Source organism: Poecile atricapillus, chromosome W, assembly GCF_030490865.1.
Source record: "Poecile atricapillus isolate bPoeAtr1 chromosome W, bPoeAtr1.hap1, whole genome shotgun sequence".
Taxonomy (NCBI): Eukaryota; Metazoa; Chordata; class Aves; order Passeriformes; family Paridae; genus Poecile; species Poecile atricapillus.
Window position 1 is genome coordinate 84,271,722 of NC_081288.1, and position 13,474 is coordinate 84,285,195.

General features: G+C 43.0%; 1 protein-coding gene across 1 annotated transcript in view; it reads right to left on the reverse strand.

The window, feature by feature from the left end:
• LOC131592498 (CBP80/20-dependent translation initiation factor-like) overlaps positions 1 to 13,474 on the reverse strand; it is a 565,386-nt gene that overhangs the window by 353,986 nt on the left and 197,926 nt on the right. The window lies entirely within an intron of this gene.

Genomic DNA, 13,474 nt, shown 5'->3' on the forward strand with positions numbered 1-13,474 from the left:
CATTATCGTTAAATGAGGAGAAGTAGTCAAGGACAAGGACCTTGAAAAGCTTATTTTATGGGCTAGAGAAAATGGGCGCCTTCAGGTGCCGCCACTGCTTTTTGCAGTGGAAGAATCGAAGGACATAGGGGATCAGTTGTGGGAAAAAGTGATTATGGGGAAAAGCAAAGATGCTGTAACGCTCGGTTCGATCTGGCAAGTTGTATTGAATACCTTAAAAGATATGAAAGTGGAGTCCACAGTCGCAGCCACTGCCTTGCAAGCCATGGCTCGGTTCGAGATGGACATGTCGCAGTTACCTCCTGCCACGTCAAACAGCTGTCTGGGTGCTTTCTTTGGGGTTGGGCACGTTTGGCCGGTGAAGGGGCTCACAGGGAAACAATGTAGCTCAGTCTCAGAACTTTTAAAAACTCAGGAGTGTACCGGGGTGGGTGGGTCCACGCCAGCGGAGCCCAAGGGGGAAGTTACCCCACCAAATGCGGATGTAGAAATGACAGCGTCTCTGGAAAGAGGCGGTGCTAGCCCCAGCCAGGCGGAGCCTCAAACATCAGCAGAAATAAGAGCCCCAGATTGCAAGCCACTATCTACTGTTCACTGGGGAAAGCCGCAGGACGTCCCTCTCCCCCCAGATGATGACGTGTCCATGCACTCAGAAGATGGGCGACCACCAGCAGGACAAGAACCAATCAATTGTAATGATGCATTGAAAAAAGATCTATTAGAGTGACAACAGCAAATAGAACAGCTTGTGCAACAACTGCAAGCTTGTACTGAGCAGTCATTAAGTACAAGTGGAGCTAAGCATCATCAAGAGAAAGCAGCTCCACAGCAAACGCTAAGACAGCAAGCAGAATCTGTTCAGCAACGGCAGGATATGATACATCCTGAACCATCTGCTCCACCTTTGGAGACACTTTTAACACCATAATCTTATTCAAGTTCTAACTCTACTATCATAGAAGAAGAGAACAGAAAACAAAAATCAAGGCAAAGACGGACCGGCATAATTTGGGATGCAATCCTTGAGGGGGAATGGCAAGAAGCAGGAGCAATAGCTTGTCCCATTTTATATGACCAGCAAAATCCATGATATGAACAGCACGACTGGAAAATCCTGCAGTAAGCCAGAAAGACAGTTACTGAGCATAGCATTAAATCTGAAGCATCAAATACTGCATTGGATTGGCTATTCACCTCTGATGTTAATAGTCCCACAGACAGCCAGAACTTAGCACATCTGCTTTTATCTCCATCACAGTTCATGGTGTGGGAGAAGGAATGGAAAAGGTTAGCTATTTTGGAAGCCAATTGACCTTGAGATCAGAATGATGTACTGTATGGAATTAATCCTGACATAATCACCGGTTCAGGAGTTTACAGTCACATGGCTGTACAATTAAATTATCCCCTTGCAATGCATCATTTGTCAGCAGAGCTTGCTCGCCAAGCTTTTAATGCTGTGCCTGATTCCAAACCTCATCCTTCCTTCACAACAGTATGGCAAGGCCTCATAAAACCATATCCTCATTTTATTGATTGTCTGTCAGCGGCCCTAAAAGCTCAGAATGACATGACTGAGGAAGCAAAACAGAACATGTTTAAATTGTTAGCTTTTGAGAATGCTAATGCAAAAATAAAGCCTATCCTTGCCATGCTCCCAAAGCAAGCAGATGTGGGGGACATGCTAGATATTGCTCTGAGAGTTAATCAGACACAACAAGAACAACTTGTAGCCAATGCAGTTGCAGAAGCCATAAAACCAACTACAAGTCTACTTGCTGCTGCGGTCAGTAAATTGGGAAATGGACTCAAACCTTTCACTACCACTCCAAACATTTGCTACCGATGTGGCAACAAAGGACACTTTCAAAAGTCCTGCCGAGCTACCGTATGGTGTGATCGATGCCAGATGGATAATCATGCTACTGCTACATGTCGTTTTGCAAAAAACATGAGCAAGAGCACGAAGACCCGCCGTGCGGGGACACAAGTAGTCGGCCCAACTCTATATAGCAACTCAACCCACCAGCAACCAGGGGAAGCCTGGGAATTGATCTGGCAGCATCAGTAGATGTCGCTCTCATTGACAGCACCATCCATAAGATCCCAACTGGAGTCACAGGACCCATTTATTCTATCACCAGTGCACTTGGTGCTTTGCTAATTGGAAGACCATCTACTGGAGTTGCAGGACTCATTGTTCTCCCAGGAGTCATTGATGCTGATTACACTGGTGAAATTCAAATTTCTGCCTATACATTAGCCCCTCCATTCACGATTAAGAAGGGGACAAGGGTCACTCAATTAGTGTTGTTTCAAAAGGTAGCAACTGAAAAAGATATTTTTTGAAGCGCCCCTAAACGTGGAGCCAGAGGATTCGGATCTACTGGAGATAACAGTGGTGAATCTCGTTCAACAAATGAACCATCAACCAGCAATTGAAATCACCCTACGCCAAAGAATGAAGCAACAGAAAGTAAAAATGATGATAGATACAGGAGCTGATATCACCATCGTCAGCCGAGTCTGGTGGCGAAAAGATTGGCCTCTCCACCAAGCCTTAAGCTCAGTACAAGGTGTAGGAGGACACTCTACACCACTGAGAAGCATTCATCCAACTCAGTTTCAGTTTCCTGAGGGACAGACTACCACCTTATGCCCATATGTCATGCCTTTGCCTGGGAGCCTTGGAGGGCTCATTGGTCGAGATGTTCTAAGCCAGCTCGGAGCAACATTAACACTTCCTGCCCAATTGCCTTTTCAGTAGTTGCCACTGCTGACACGCCCCGACCCCAAGGATTCAATGGAAATCTAATGAGCCTGTGTGGGTTGAGCAGTGGCCTCTCTCTCAGGAGTGGCTGGCAATTGCAGATGAGCTTGTCAATGAGCAGCTGCAAGCGAAACACATCCAACCATTGCTCAGCCCATGGAATACTCCAATCTTTGTCATCCCAAAGAAATCTGGAAAGTGGCAATTACCGCATGATCTGCACAAAGTGAATGGCCAAATGTGGACAATGGGAGCATTACAACCAGGGATGCCCTCTCCCACAATGCTACCACAGGAATGGCATCTTTTAGTAATAGATGTGAAAGACTGTTTCTTCACAATACTCCTGCAAAAGGAAGACAGTGCAGTTTGCCTTAACCTTACCGGCAATTAATAAAGAAAGTCCATCTCAAAGACTTGAGTGGGTGGTCCTCCCCAAGGGGATGAAAAATTCCCCAACAATGTGCCAACTGTTTGTGCATTGGGCACTGACACCGGTGCATGCAAAACTTTCTCAGACAATAATTTACCACTACATGGATGATATCTTGTTTTGTCAACGTGATCCATTCCAAGATGATGACCTTGCATATATTGCTGCTCAACTTGCTGCAAAAAGCTTGGTAATTGCCCCAGAGAAGATTCAAAAACAAGCTCCATGGAAATATCTAGGGTGGATTTTGACATCTTCATCAGTCTGCCCGCAGAAATTGGAATTGACTACTGAGATCAACACCCTCAATGATGCACAGAAACTCATTGGAGATCAGCAGTGGGTACGATCCATTGCTGGCATTAGGAATGATGAAATGGCACCTTTAATGAGCCTCTTAAAAGGCACAGATACACAAACTCCTGTTACCCTTTCTGTAGATCAAAATAAATGTCTTACATTCCTAGGGAAGAAACTACTTTCAACTCTTGCAGACAGAAGATTGCCAGATGTACCCTTGGGACTTTTCATCTCTAATCATCTCATTGCCCTGTGTGCTATCATATTCCAATGGCCTGCTTGGCAAAAAGAAAAGGGGGGACAAGACCCATCTGAGAGCAGTCAGGATGCCAAGCAGCCTGTCAAGGAGGTACAGTCTTAGATTATCAGCAAAATGTGAAGAACCTTTGACAATCCTTGAGTGGATTTTTACACTGCATACGCCACCAATGGGTATTTGTGAGAGAACAGAAGCAATTGCTTACCTCATCAAAAAGGCGAGAATGCAAATTATGGAAATTAGTAGTGCTGAACCCGAGCATCTTAGCCTCCCAATAAAAATAGAAAACCTTGAGTGGATGCTGAGACATTCAGAAACGATTCAATTAGTGCTGCTCAGTTATGGATGCTAACTCTGAAGCAGGCAGCATAGTGCCTATGAAATTGCAGGCCACATAACTTTCTCAGTCTTGCCTGGGAAAGTGGCCTGGGAATTCATAAGGAGGAATTAAAACAATCCTCAGAGATAGAGAACAGCCTTGCAGGTGTTGTTTGTCTGTTCCTTGTTTTCTTGCAAGAGAAAGTCGAGGGGTGGTGAACCCCACTGACCAATGATGGTGATGTGTTAGTTTACTAACCACTAAGAGTTTCTTTTCTGTATTTTTCACGTATCGGTCTATAAAAAAGACTTGAGGTAATAAAGAGAGAGAGAAACTTCTCCAGTTTGACTCTACAAGAGAGTCTGTGTCGTTCTTTCGCCGTTCCTAATAGAGCGACACTCAGTTATCCAGGAACTGTACATAACAAGCAACCTAAAGATCCACACTTACAGATCATCTTAAAGCAACAGTGATTGCAACAGTCCAAAATAGTGCAACAGCCAGTGGAAGGCCTTACAGTATATACTGATGCAGGAAAGCGACAGAAAAAAGCAGCCTGTACCTGGCGAGAAGGCTCGAGTTGGAAAAGCAATACCATAGGTGGAGATGCACATGACTCACTGCAGACATTGGAACTTATAGCTGTCTGATGGGCATTGTCTTGTTGGCGAGACAGAAAGCTGAACATTGTATCAGACTTATTATATGTGGTAGGAATCATCCAATGTATTGAAGATGCTCTCATCAAGCCACCAAATAATAAGCGATTGTGTCAACTATTCTTGCAAATCAAGAGAGCTATTGAAGATAGAGAAGAATCTTGTTGCATCATTCACATCCGCAGTCATCAAACAGAGTTAGGTCTCAGAGAAGGCAATGCAAGAGCTGATACGCTTGTCAGTCCTGCTGTTGCAGCACCAAGAGACTCTTTCGCAGCTGCAAGAGAGAGTCACACTCTTTCATCAAGCCTCAAAAGCCTTACAGAGACAATTTAATATCAGCTCAATAGATGCACAAGGCATTGTAAAATGCTGTCCACAATGCAGTCAATATGGAACCACTCTAGTCTTAGGTGTTAACCCTAGAGGTCTTCAAGCCTGTGAGATCTGGCAAATGGATGTAACACATGTACCTGAATTTGGTCACCTCAAATATGTACATGTCACAGTAGATACCTTTTCAAAAATGATTTGGGCCACTGCACAAGTGGGAGAGAGAAGCATACATGTAATTCAACATTTAGTAGCTTGCTTTTTTGTGATGGGAGTGCCAAAAGAGCTGAAAACAGACAATGGGCCTGCATATGTAGGAACACGAGTGTCTTGGTTCTTGCAAAAATGGGGAGCTAAACATGTAAATGTAATTTCCCATGTGTCAACTGGACAAGCCATTGTAGAAAGAGCCCACAGAACCTTAAAAGAGTATTTAAGTAAACAAAAAACACCAGAACAATCAGACCCTGTAATTCGGTTGCAACAAGTGCTATTCACAATAAATTTCCTCAGTTTAGTTGGAGATTTAGAGCAGCCCCCTGTGGCCATTCATAATAGTCAGATAAAAATGCAAGCTACCCCAGAAATGAAATTATATTGTAAAAATCCAAAGACAGGTATCTGGTAGGGACCAAATCCATTGCTGTTTAATGGGCAAGGTTGCAGTTCTGTTTCCACAGATACTGGACCACTATGGGTGCCTAGCCAATGGACCAAAGCAGCCAGGAAGGATGTAAAGAACAATCTGAACATCGATGCCTTCTGTCAGTCACTGATTGGCAGCCAGCTGACATCGCATGAGCAGAAAAATGTTGCAAGACTGAATTGCGTTAAATCATAGTCTGTTAGTGAGAATAATTTTGTAGAAGATCTAAAAGAGTATAGAAACTCCATCTGACTGTATATTAAAGCAAACTTGTAACTGCATTTTTACCCTTTAAGCAAATTGCTTTCACACTTAGATTGCATGAATACCAGAGCACGTGTGTTAAAAGTAGCTAGAGAATAGTTTAAGACAAAAGGTTTTAGCTTGTGTGATGATTGTTATTTGCAAACTATTGATAATTTTAGAGAAGATATTATTATAAGGCGTAGTTATTCCCCCCTTCAAGAGTTAAGGTGAGCATATTTGAAAGTTCATTTAACTTTAAACCTTAAAGAAAATCATTCAACAAATTACGAAAGCCTGATTAGCTGTGATTCTGAAAGTATGGTGTCATTTGTGTGGAACAAACTACTCATAGTAATTGTGTTGTATATAATCCCAAACAACTGTCTGCTAACTAACATCCAAAAACGACAGAACATATGGGTCACTCTGGCACACTTAACAGGCCAAAAATCAATGTTTAAGCCTAGCTACACCTGGAGATCCTTTTCGCACCTGTCTTGTAGGAGTTCCTGAATGGGATCCTCAAGCATTTAAAGGTTTAGTTAGCAATGAAACTTAACTGAATCAATTGGCAATGTTACAAGAGTGCAATCGCACTGTTGGCTTCACATCAAGACAACTTGAAGTCTGCTGGCAAGAAAAAATTATTGAAGTTCTCAATGTTATCATAAGGCCCCCAGAAGAATTAGACTTGTTAGGCTCCAGCAATACCTCAGGTGGATGAATAATGTTTGAACCCTGACGAAAAGCCACTCCAACAAAGTGATGCAACACTGGGCTACAGTTAATCCTATAGTTGATCTTATCACTAACACCTTTTCTTCACGGTGCAATCTCACAAGACGGTTACCAAAGATATTACCTAATGCAATATTTTTAATCTGTGGAGATAAGACCATGGAATGGGATTCCTGCTAGCCCACATGGAGGACCCTGTTACCTTGGAAAACTTACTTTGTTCCATCCAAATTTACACCAATTGCTGAATATAGCTGGTAAAATAAAAAACGTTAAACAGTCAAAGCAAAGCCTGAATGAATTACAGTGTGATGATGTTAGAGACCCAGACTTTTGGGGTCATGGTATAATATGGGTAGCCTCCTTTTTTACTCCAGGAGTAACTGCTGCTGAAGGCTTGTCAGCTCTAAAAAGGCTAGCTTGTTGGACCAGGAAAGAACTGAATTTGACATCAACAATGTTAAGTGAACTTTCAGCTGACATAAGTAGTATATGTCATGCCGTATTGCAAAATCAAGCTGCAATTGACTTCTTGCTCTTGGCACAAGGACATGGTTGTGAGGAGTTTGAAGGTATGTGCTGTTTGAACCTTACTGACCATTCAATTTCAATCTATAAAAAACTAAAACAGCTACAGAATGGGTTATATGCCCTGAAAGAAGACAGTGACCCCATTGGAAGTTGGTTAGCCAACTGGGGCATTACTGGATGGTTGAAGTCTCTTGTGCTGGAAGGGGAACAAATTTTGCTTATGGTATTAACAGGGATAGTTGTTTTGAGCTGTATGTTATCCTGCATCCATAGAAGTGCAGAACAAATCTCGTCCAAAGCCTGGCTTCTGCAAAAAGAGAAAGGGGGAATTGTAGTGAATATTTTAGCTGAACAAGGGCATGATATTTTAATAAAGGCCTGTCTGCACAAGACAGCTTTCAATCCAGGCGACAATATTAAAGGCAGTGTCTTTGAAACTCTCCTGGAACAACGAGAATAAAGAAAAACAATGGCATTGTGTACTGGGGAAAGAATGTAAACAATATGTATTAACCAATAGTAGCTTGCTAAGCCCATGGACCCTTGTCTGACCGTATAAAAGTATGCTAAAGATAGAAATAAAGGACGGTCGCTATACCTCTATGAGGACTCAGTGAATAGTCTGGGCAGTTTTCCATTACTTTCCATGAAGAAATTTTCTCTAATATCCAATCTAAACTTCCCTTGGTGCAACCTGAGGTAATTTCCTCTTATCCTATCACTTGTTACTTGGGAGAAGAGACTGATCCTCACCTCACTACATCCCCCTTTCAGGTAGTGTTTGTTTCTCAATCTCCAAAGAATCTGCAGAGCAACAGTGATGGTCATCTAAGCAATATTGGTGATTCTCTTGGTGCTGGTATGCATTTATTTGTCTTAATCAACCAACAATCATAGAGAAATCCAGCAACAGCATAGAAGCCCCGGGAGACTGTCACCACCAAAAGGAGCTATCTAATATTTTCACAATTTTATGGCTAGCAGGGGATGAACATGTGGATCTTCATTTACCACACTGATGATCTCCCCTTCCCTGAAATCTTGCTGGGGACAACAGCAGAATACCAGTCACCTGTAACCAGGATGAGCAGTAAGACAGGATCCTTACTCCAATATTCTAAGATGCTTACATCTAGGAGACTTGTCTCGGGTTGCAATGCTAGATGCAACCAAATGTATGTATTCTATTACCATTGCTTAAACCAGGTGGGGCAGTGTTCTTTATCTCTTCCATGACCCACCCATCCTCCCTCCAGGGGGATATCTTCTGTTAATGGGTCATTGAGTTTCACTGCATGACTGATAAAATTACATCATCCCATTGTGAGATGCTCCACCTAGGGGGAGGAGCCAAGCATTCCTACCTGGATATAATCGGACACTTGGAACACCGCAGTCAGCCTTTCTCCACTGGATTCCCAGAGGAAAGATCAGACCCATCTATACCACTGGACCTTCAGAGGAAAACTACACCCTTCTACAGGATCATTGCTTCAACAGAACCACATCTGTCACTCCAGAAGGACTGCAGCCACCATTTAATTGGACTGCTACCAACACCCTGACCAACAGGGTGTCAGGTTGTATTCTGACTCTATCAGTGGTTTGGGTTTTTTTGTACTACTGCATTTTTATTTTAATTTTCCTAGTAAAGAACTGTTATTCCTATTCCCATATCTTTGCCTGAGAGCCTCTTGATTTCAAGATTATAATAACTCAGAGGGGGGGTTTACATTTTTCCATTTCTAGGAAGGTTTCTGCCTTCCTTAGCAGACACCTGTCTTTTCAAACCAAGACACTTGTGTGAGAAATGACTGCTTACTTAAAATTTTTAAAGGTTTATTAAACCTCAACAATACAACAAAGGACTGAATAAGGAAAAAGGGACAGTGCTGGGAGCATGGCCAACTGACAGAGTCTCATCCACAAAATGACTGCTCTGCCTTTTATACCCCTGGTATTGCATCAGCCAACCCTGGCCCCTCCCAAAGTCTGCCAGTCAACTCTTCTTTGCTGTCCATGGTGGAGACCTTCTTGCAACTTGATTGGAGGTGGTGTTGTCATGACACTCCTCCCCAGCAACTAGCTTTCCCCATTCCCAACTGCCCCATGCAAGGGGCACATGTACACGCCCTCCCTCCACATGTCTCTGACAACCAAGGCTGTCCAGTGGCAACAATACAGGAGGGGGGAAAGGGGACTGTGGGGAGAACAGAGGGTGTACAAACAACAAACTACAATAACATAACCACACATCAACAAAACTTTGCTTAACATACACACAATATTCATCCCTTAATTGCTAGAGCAAATCATCCTATTACCCATCTATAACACTTGGATCTAGAAAACTTGGACCCAGCATAGTCTAAAGACTAAACTCTACCAAGTGTCATGGGTTTGCTTCAATTGAGTCTTTTTGGTAAGGAAAAAGAAGTCACCTTCCCTGTGGAAATATTAGATTCCTTGGTGGCTGAGAGAACCAATAACCAGTTAAAATCACCCTACAAATCCATTTAAGAAAAGAGGAGTGGGAAAAGCTCTCTCATTTCCGGCTTTTGAAGAGAGAAGCTCTCCCTGCCCCCCTTCCAGTGCAGTGGCTGGGCGGGGGAGGGAAGACCACCAGGCCTCGGCTGAGGCTGGGCTGGGCCACGGCTGCTAACATCCTGCCACCACTAAGCCCTGTCCCGCTGTTGGCCCCGGCCAAGTTGGGGTCTGCCAGTCCCTGGGAGCAGCTCTGGAACAGGCCAGGCAGGGCTGGGCCTTGACGCAGATTGCTAAGATTCTGCCTGGCTGTTTCCTGCTGCCACTGGGTTTCCACGCAGGCCCCTCAGCATGGCCACCGGAATCATGCTGCTAAAAGAACCATCCAGGAGCCGAAGAAAATTATGCAGCTCAAATCAACACCGCGAGCCTCTGCATCTGCTGCCCAACACAGATCATGTGACCAACAGTGAAAAGCCATTACCCAATACAAGGCCCAGGTAAGATTAACTTTTTCAGTGCTGTAGAATTACATTACATTACATTACACCACTTCTGAATCAGAGAAAAGGAAAGGTGAAGGCACATGAACAAAACAGCATAGAGACACCAATGTCAGTAAAGAAAGAAGAGCCAAATCCCAGCTAGGAGGAGAATGAGGAGATGCCTTAGTCTTAGGCTGAAATTCTTCTGTAAAGCCATGGTGATGGACTATGATACACTAAAATATCCCTGTAAGTCATGCAAAGCATGGGGAGACTGTCAGGAAAATGAATCTACAAACACCAGAGGTTTATGTCCAAAAAGGAGACAGACGAGACCTGTAACTTTATTTGAATAAAGGGAGAGGTCATGGGGCATTCCCCATGGCGTGTCTCAACATTTTTAGAGGCTGCAGCCTCCTTTTTATCTTAATTTCCCATCTGCATTTCCCTCTCTCTTTTCCCATTGGCTGAGGTACTTGAGAGGTACAGACTTCCCAAAATGCCTAATACCTAAGACCCCCTTCTAATGTATACCATCCCCCCCTCCCTATTTTTCTTTTTCCTTGAGTCTCTGTTCTTTTTCTCTAAATCCAGAGATGTAGCACAGTCTTGAGTGAGTAACAGTCTGTGTCAATTAGTGGAATTCCTATGGAATTTATGGTTCCCCCCCATTTCTTCTTTCACCACGCTGTATCTGGCCTTATCTACCATCAGGCCCACAGTTTGTAAAGACACCTCCTTATTCCTTTCAGCATGGAGCATTCAAATTGTAGATATGAGCAAAAGCACCTGTGCTGAAGCAAGCAAATGTTGAAATAGCTGTGATCCAGTGAGAAGCTTGAACAGAAATAGATGAGGGTAATGAAGGCACTTTGCCCATAGAGGAAAAGATAAAGACCTATGTTGCCAGAGATTAAGCTAATCTCGGAGATAGATGAAAAGAACCTTTGCTTCTGAACAACTCATCCTTAATCTTGTATCCCATTAGCTAAAGACTGAACCCTCAAAAACAGTTGTGGCGGAAGCTGTAAGTCGAGGGAAGGGACTTTCACATAGCAACAAATTTCCATCTCCCGGGCAACTGCTTTGCTGTGACAGTGAAGCCACAAGAGAACTGTTTCTTGTGAAGAAGTCTCCATGGCATAGCAGGAGAGACTCCTCTCCCTATGTGAACTGAAGAAAAACTATTTTAGAGGTGGTAAACTGACTGAAAGTTCCAGGTTTTGTCTCTTTACTTTGTCAGTGGGAAAGGAAACAAGAGTTGGGGGGAGGAGAAGTGTTCTGAAGGTTTATTCTGATTCTTATTCTTCTTTAAGTTCCGTTAATAAAGTTTTCTTTATACCCTTTAAAATTTTGCTCTTCTCCTAATCGTTATAGCACAGCAGAAAATAAGTAAATAATTCTAGTGAGTGCACTGGTGTTGGGCCAGAGCTCAACCCACCATATTAAATTAGTGCCGTGACTCAGATTAGCAAACCAAAACTGCTACACTTCATTGGTGTTTCTGCCCAGTTCAACTGAAACTGCTACACCAAGTAAGGCAAAAATACAGTGAACAACTCTGCTTTAGCCCAGAACTGGATGATAGAAGAGTCAGATAGACTGACTGTGGCATCCTCAAACCCTGTATGTGGTCCAGCACCTTTTTCCCATGTTTTCCACATGAGCCATGCCACCAACCTAGCATTCCTACAAAAAGGGAGAAGTTAGACACTTTCCTGGAAAGCACGTGTCCTGTCCTGCTGTAAAAGGGGGAGTTGGGGACAATTCTCTTTGATAGGTTTCTCAGATGAAAATAAAGCGCCAAAGCAGAAAATATCATATCTGAGAACTGTTTATTGATAAAGAAAGATAAGTGTTCCTACCAAAGGCAAATAGAAAAGGGAGAAGAGTGGGGAAAGAGAGATTAGAGAGAAACAGAAGACAGGGATGGCTTTACCACTAGGACCCCAGGCACCCTGTCAGGCATCTGTGCTGCAAGCTGTGGTGAGCCTGTGTGGCTCTTCTGATCGGTGTGGTGGTTTTTAGCACTAGCTAAAAATCACCAGAGTACTCATCTCTTGCTGTGAGATGGATTAGGAGAAGGGCAAAACAGGCTAAAAGTTAAAAGGAATAAAGAAAGTTTATTAATAGAACTACAAGAATAAGAAACCAGAATAAAACCTCCAGAAACCTTTTCTCCCCCCACCCAACCTTTTTCCTTTCTCAACTGACACCGTACAGACAAAACCTGTGATGTTAAAGCAGTACCAATTATACAATAGTCTTTTCATCAGTCTCTGTAGAGAGAGGAGTTTTGTCTTGTCATTCCATGGAGAGTTCTCCACAAGAAAAACAGTTTTCTCATGGCTTTTCATTTCCATGCCTGGCCGCCACCTGGAAAAAAAACTCTGCCATCATGCTTTTTTCCCATTTTCACACCATTCTGGGGTGTGTTCATGGGCCATGAACTCAAGGGGTATTATTTTAAGGATGAGTTATTCAAAGGCAAAAGTTCTCTTCATCTGTTTTTGTGATCATCTCTGGGAACAGAGACTTTCTCTTTTTCCCCCTTGGAGCAAAGTGTCTTCATCATCTCTCACTTCTCTCTCTCTGTTCCAGCATCTCATGGGATCACAGCTACTACACCATCTGCTTAGCTTCATCAATGGATACCTTTGCTTAGATTTACAGTTTGAATAGTTCATTCCCCCCAGTACTCATTCATGAATTAAAGGATATTGATAACAGTGACAAAAAACCAGAACCCAATTTACTGACTTTGTTATCAGGGGATGTAAAAACAACAAGATGGAACTATGAGAAGAAATAAAATATATTGATTTAATCTGAAGGATGGCATGTGGACAAGTCAATGGTTAAAACCAAGCAAAAGCATTCCCGGAACACCTAAACTCACAAGAATGTTTGAATATGTATAAACTCTTATGAATATGCATGTACCCCCAGTAATGTAACAGTATATAGAGAACATTGTTTTAAGCTAACAATGTGGTTTTTGGCCAATGGCCCAAAACACCCCAGCGCTGGATATTTGTCCCTTTTTATCCCTTATTAAACTTTTAAAAATCTTAAAGAGTGAACTCTGTTTTTCATACTCAGGGAAGCGGTGAATCAGGGCAGTTGGACAGGTGTGGAAAGGGAAGCAGGACTACAGGGAGGAAAAGGTGGGGGGGAGGGGACCAAGCTGGAAAAATATTCCCCACTGTGGTGCAGTTAACTGCTTTTATGTGCTAAGGCTCTTCCCATAGCCTGATTTCCTGGTCATTTT